We start from the raw sequence: 6,531 nt of genomic DNA, 5'->3' as shown, positions 1-6,531 counted from the left end.
CTTTCTTCTGGTCGTTGTTGCCTCGGATCAGTGTTGAGAATTCTGCCGTCGAGTGTCTTAGTTGGGCTTTAACCGAGAGAGGATGGAGAAAGGGAGCAGGTAAAAGCACATCATTGCTCCATGCCCGCATCAGCATCAGCAGCAGGCAGTCTCCCCCACGGCCACGCGCCACTGAGCTCGAACCAACGCCGCGGGAGACCGGGCTCCAGACAGAGACCTAAGCGTTCACATCCTGCTGCTCTGTGCGCTGTGTTTACTTCGGAATGCGGCGGCATGAGTAGTTGGCACACGGATCCACCTCTCTCTCCCCGTCGCAAAACACGCCGCTCGTGCGTTTTGGCGAGGTCCGTACGCCAGAGCGTGCCATGCCCAGCGTCCTCACGTATACTGCGGGCATCAACACGTCAGACCTGCAGAGTGTGGATGCGCCGCGTGGGAGCTCTAATGAACAAAAGAGATTCTTCTGAAAGGAAATGAGAGAAAAGAAAGATGTTTATGATGATGATGAACATTACGCGTCTTTACTTGATGGTTAAATGAAGTATCTTATGCCTTGCAGACTTACACAAAAGCGAGCGTTATAACGTGTTAAAAATGTAAAGGGGCGGGGCGACACTGCCATCTTTTGAACAAAAGTAAAAGTAAAGAGCAAATTTGATTTAAGTTAGATATGGCTAAAAAATCATAAGCCTATACTGGCAAAAATCCAGGATCTATACCTATGATCATTCCTTGTAAATTTACAAGAGATATAACCAAGATAGTCCCGAATGGAAGTCTCTGGGGAGGACCATGCGACTGGGAGTGGACAGGACACGAGGTGCACAGTGGTCTGTCTGTGCTGCACTAAAAGGTTCCAGGTCCAACAGGTGGCAGTGATAACATCAAGGACACATCATTTTCACATAAACAACAGTTACAACAACAATGCAGTGTGCTTTTCCTGACAACTAAAGGCTTTGGCGACACCTCTCGCCCACATCAACTGAATTGACTCTAATTTGTCTGATTTCTTTCATAGCGACACAAGATATGCTGATGAAACAGCGCCCCAATGTGGATTAGAAGTGCATCACAAGTCGTCAGCATCCTTTTACTAACTAAACATGACACCTCCTATTTCTTAACGAATAAAAGGGCCAAAACATGTCATGTTTATATTTTATTCATGTGCTGCAATCTTATGTGCATGCGCACACTGAAGGCAAGTCAGGTCAGGTGTCTTGCTCAAGGAGACAACAGTAAAATCAACAATATCAGTCTCCACCAAGTAGGGTTGAAACCAGACGGTTGGAGGTTTGATTTTGTCTGTGCAAAAGTAGGTGGAATTTGAGGTAAGACACTTCACCACCAGGCCTATTGGCTGTACAAAACGGCATGAGAGTGACAGGACACCACACTGAGTGTTAGAAGTGAATGGGTGTGCTGAGGTGGGAACATTACTTACATAAAATATCCCATGGTGTCGCCATAATATTTAGGCAAAAATAAATAAATAAATCATACATTCACTACAAAAGCTGACTTACATTATTCTATCTAATATAAATATAAAATAAAATCTAATATTTTATGACAGTGAAGAAAAAAATTATTTTTTTTTTTTTTTTTTGTATTTATTTATTTATTTATTTATTGTAATTACATTCATAAATTGGAATTGCTCATTTCATGCCATAGGCGTGTTATATAAACTGAAATAAATGTAATACCCCATTAACTGGTTCATTTTCATTATGCACCTGTTCTTTGGTTCTGTGTGGTTGTAATCCCACACATGTCCAGTAGATGGAGCCGCATATCTGTCTGAATATTACAGTCTCTCATCTGTCTGAATATTACAGACGCGGCACTAAATTTTGTGACGCCAGAGGCTTGAAAATTATTATCTCTATTTAAACATGTTTCATGGAGCAGATGACATTTACGGCCCTTTAACGGTGTGATGACTAGTTTTATTTTATCATTTTACTTGTAAGAACCCACCAATATTTTGCATGTTAATGTCTGTCAGAAATTGAATAGTAAAGTGGTTTAAATTTCCCTAAGATTTGTCTAACACTTTCTTTGGTTTCTACAATGTGGGAAAATAATAAAATACGCTATTGTGATGCGTATAATTTAGATTTTGGTTCAATTTATGAGCAACGGGAAACTTTTTATAGCATATCGAGGGAAAAGAATACTGCAAAATAAACCTATATTTTTCAAGTGTTATTCTGGGTACAGTGGGTTCTTTTTGTTGTGTGTGGAGATATATAAACTAAAATCAATAACAGACATAATACGAGACAAAAACTGTGTGCCTTGGGACAAATGTGAAGAAAAAAATCATTATTATTAATAACTGTGTTGCCTAATTAAACTATATAGCGTCTATGCATGTTTAATTAATTATAAAAATTAAAATAATAATAAAAATAAAAAACACACAGGTCACAAAAACGTGACCACGGTGGCAGAGCTGGTGGCCATAAGAGCGCGCGCAGCCTTGTCCCAAAGAAAAGCCTGCGCTCGTGTCTCGTATTTTGGGCTTTTAAATCATGTTAGTGAGACAAGTCATCCCTCTCGCGGCGCAGATAAGGCGTCTGAACCGTGCGCGCGGATCTCCACGCCGCTGCAGATTGGATGGCGTCCCCGAGCTCTGAGCTCACTGCTGCCGGGTGATTAATGTCTTCATTTCCCTTTATTAAAGACTAGAGCAGTGCTGCGGGCTACAGATATAGGCTCACATCGTAAATCTTAGCCAAATGAACAGTCAAATAATCGCTCATCGGAAATGAAATCTGGCCTCATTAATACTGACACCCAGACACGCACCCGGGGAGGGGGGCAGAGGGGGGGCGGTCTGCGCAGCCACCTCCAGCCACCTCCAAGCACCACGGCAGCAGGGGAGAATTACGCATCAATACTACGACTAAGCTCCAGAAGTTTAACTCTTCTTTTGACCTAAATCAATCTTATACTACTTATGTGAAAAAAGTGCAAGTAGCAGTATTTTTTTAAACTCAAAATCTAACCACAATGTCATGTGAAGTTATATTAACCTTACCATCCCCTCATTGACCACCATGCAACCCCATCCATCCTTTTAGCAGAAATTATTCTTTTATTTACACACTCAGACAAAGTTTCCAGATTTGAGATGGACCAGTAGCCATTTTATTGGCCTAGATACATTTTCTATTCATTATTTTCTATAGTTACACATGTATAACTCTGTATATTTGGCTCTCTTCAACACAAGTCTTCTGCTGTTTTTGCTGCTTTCCTTTTGTCATTTGAATAGTATTACCACTTATTTTTTTTGCTCTTTTGCTATTATATTATAATGCCATACTGTGTCCGAGTAATTTCCCCTGTGGATCATTAAAGTTAGTCCAAGTTTAAGTCCAAGAAAGATTTGATAGCACAAATAAGTGATGCGTTCTAAAAGCGGTCCCATCTTCACACTCGTCTCTCTCCTCTGGGCTGCAGGAGGGGTAATGAACAGGAGCACAGGGTGAATTGATTACAGGCTGATGGATGGTGACTGCTGCATTAGCTGAAGGATTTATAATGAGTCTTGTGATGGATGCTTTATGGAAATGACAGAGGCCACATTTCTCCCTCCGCACAAAGACTGTCCCCTCTGTACACACTTTACTCGGCGAACATTAGTGTTTATCAATAATGGTCAGAGTACAGGATGAGAAAGCTCGCGTTTACTCATGTGTGGGCTGTCCCTGTCTGTCTGTGGGCTCACTTCGATGTCTGAAGCACTACTCTCTGGTACATGTCCTTGGCCCCTGCCTGTAGCCCCTGTTTATGCACCTGCCCGTGGCCCATGACTTTAGCTCTGTCTGTATCCTCGCTCTGGGTTTTAGAGTGATGAAAAATTTGAGCTATTGCAATAATAATTAGCAGTTCAAAACAAAATTTGATATAATTTGAATGAATAGGCAAAAGACCGCAAAATGACACCTAAAGCAGGAAGCTGAATCTTATGAGAACCTATCTACAGCACGCCTTTGGTCCCTGTTTGTGGCTCTGCTTGTGGGCCCTCTCTATGCTCCAAGCAGCCGCTGGTGGGAGTTCTGTTGCACCTCTTTGTGCCTCCTGTCAGTGGCTCATGTCCTTGACCCCTGTCTATGCAACTGTCTGTGGCTCCTGTCTGTATGGTCCCTTTTAGTGGCTCTGTGTGTCGCTTGTGGCCGCTGTCTGTTACCAGCTAAGGTACTGCAACTGTGGCCCCTGTCTTTGCATCTGTGCTCCCTGTCAGTGATTCGTGTCAGTGCTCCCTGTCAGTGGCTCCTCTACTCATGGGCTCCTATGCAATTTTCTTGTTTCTATATGTTTGTGGTAAATATCTTTGTCCACTGTCTATGTACCTGTTTGTGATCTCAGTCTGTTGCTCCTGTCACTACAGCGCATGTGTATTTACTCTACTTTACCCAAACCCATGAAAACTGGGTCACTTCAACTTGTTCAAGAAACCAAAACTCAGTGAGTTCATGGGTATGTGCTCAGTATGTCAAAGTATGCATAAATTGGTTAAAGAAGAATGACCAATGACAAATAACAAATGACAAATGCAACTGTCACCTATAATGATCAGTAGATTGTCTGATATGGATTATTTTTGCTTGATCCCACTATTAATAATAAAATAATTAGGGCTGGGTATTAATAAGAAGTTGCCAGTACCTTGATACATAGGTCACAATACAATACATATCTCAATACAGTGAACTTTTGATTCAACACAATATATTTCAAAACGATTCGATATGGTTCAATAAAAATACTGGCTAAATGAAGTCTGTGATACTAAAAGTCTTGTTAAACCACTTCTTGTGCAAAGTTTATATAAAGACACACATGTTTAATCATCAAAACAATGAAAATATCAAATGTGTCGCATAAACAAGTTTCCTTCTGTAGCAGCTTCTTGACCAACCTTATAGTTTGTGACGTGCTTGGAGGCTGTTGTAAACTAATACGATGGGATTCAGAATGCATTTTATTTATTACCAGACATACAGCAATCACAGCGCGGCAAAGAAGATGGATAGAACCAGTTGGAAAATAAAGGGTGAGTATAGAGGAAGAGTGGCAGTCAACAAAAATTACAGCTACCCAGCCCTGACCTTCAATCACAACTGGGTAACAGGTAAGTGCACGCTCATAAACCCTTCCACAGGCACACATGCAAGCGCACCTGCCCACGTGAGCCCCGCCCCCTTTGCACCAGAGCCACCCACACCCTCAACTACACAGTGCACCAGTCCTGTCTCCTACACCTTTCTCTAAATAAGCAACAAAACTGTAGCGATGTAACAAAATAATTCAGGAAAATATGCCAAAAAATACAGCAGCCCACGATATCTATGCTGTATCATCACATTAAACTATACGATATATTGATATTTTGATATTTTTTCACACCTCTAAAAATAATACAGAAAACCCATGCCAAACACTTTATATACTGATATGAGTGACCTCCAATATCCCTGGAATACTGGATATTGGAACTGATATAAGGCTCATCCCTTCTGATCAGCCCCTTAACCATGTAGCTCACACTTTAGACTTGCATGCACATTTTTTCAACACACCCCTGGTCACCCCAGAGTGCACACTTGACAGAAAACTTTCCGCCTGACCCTCTTGAATACAAATCCATGTTTATGCTCAATGCTCCCACCATGCTCTCCATCCAGGTCCGCGCTACTTGGCCTCCTTTTCCCATCCCGGCCCAGCTCTGACAATGCTAATGATCCTCAGCGGGACTGTGGATGCCGTCTGACACCCGGACTGGCCTGGGTGTGTGCGGGACGGGGGGGTGCGGAGGGGTTTGGTGGGGGGGTGGAGGTCAGGGATGCTGGTACACGCTCCTCTCTGGTGATGTGGCTGAGATGGTAATTTATTACACTTAAGACAAGCCCTGACACCCTGAATCAGGCTCTATTCAGATCAGACCGGAGCGCGCCGCGGTGGGGTGGGGGGGGTGGAGGGGTATTTCTGGGGTGGTGGTGTGGGGGGCACGTAAACACACAAAGGAGTGGAAGGAGAGCAGAGGAGGAGAGATGTAGCCCCGGGCTGCCTGCATGTTTTGCCTGTTTCCTTATAGTTAGTGTATTTATAATTCAAATCCGTGCTTTTAATAATTCACACGCGGAGCATATCAAAAGGCGTAGTGTACGTTCTTTGGATCAAAAAACCAAAAAACTTTTAGGCAAACGCTTCCTCATTATGGGATCAGGCTCTGCAAAGGAAACTGTACATTAATGAGCTTTTCTATGAGAGATTTACTTGATAACTAATCCTTATATTTTCTTTTTAAGTCAGAATTGTGTGTGTTTTATTTAAATACTTTTGTAATTTAAATATCAGTGTATAACATATAACATTTTTGTAGCTGCATCACCCTGCATACATTTTGTTATTGGAAATGTGATGGATTAGTATTCAGTGGGCTGTCCGTTGCCAGTTGCTTTTCTGTTAGTGCTTAAATGTGTGAAATATGTGGCACAAATGTGTTAACCT

This window comes from Boleophthalmus pectinirostris, unplaced genomic scaffold (assembly GCF_026225935.1).
Source record: "Boleophthalmus pectinirostris isolate CB_2022bp ecotype Guang Dong unplaced genomic scaffold, ASM2622593v1 HiC_scaffold_13, whole genome shotgun sequence".
Classification (NCBI taxonomy): domain Eukaryota; kingdom Metazoa; phylum Chordata; class Actinopteri; order Gobiiformes; family Gobiidae; genus Boleophthalmus; species Boleophthalmus pectinirostris.
Note: the sequence above shows the minus strand (reverse complement) of the source record.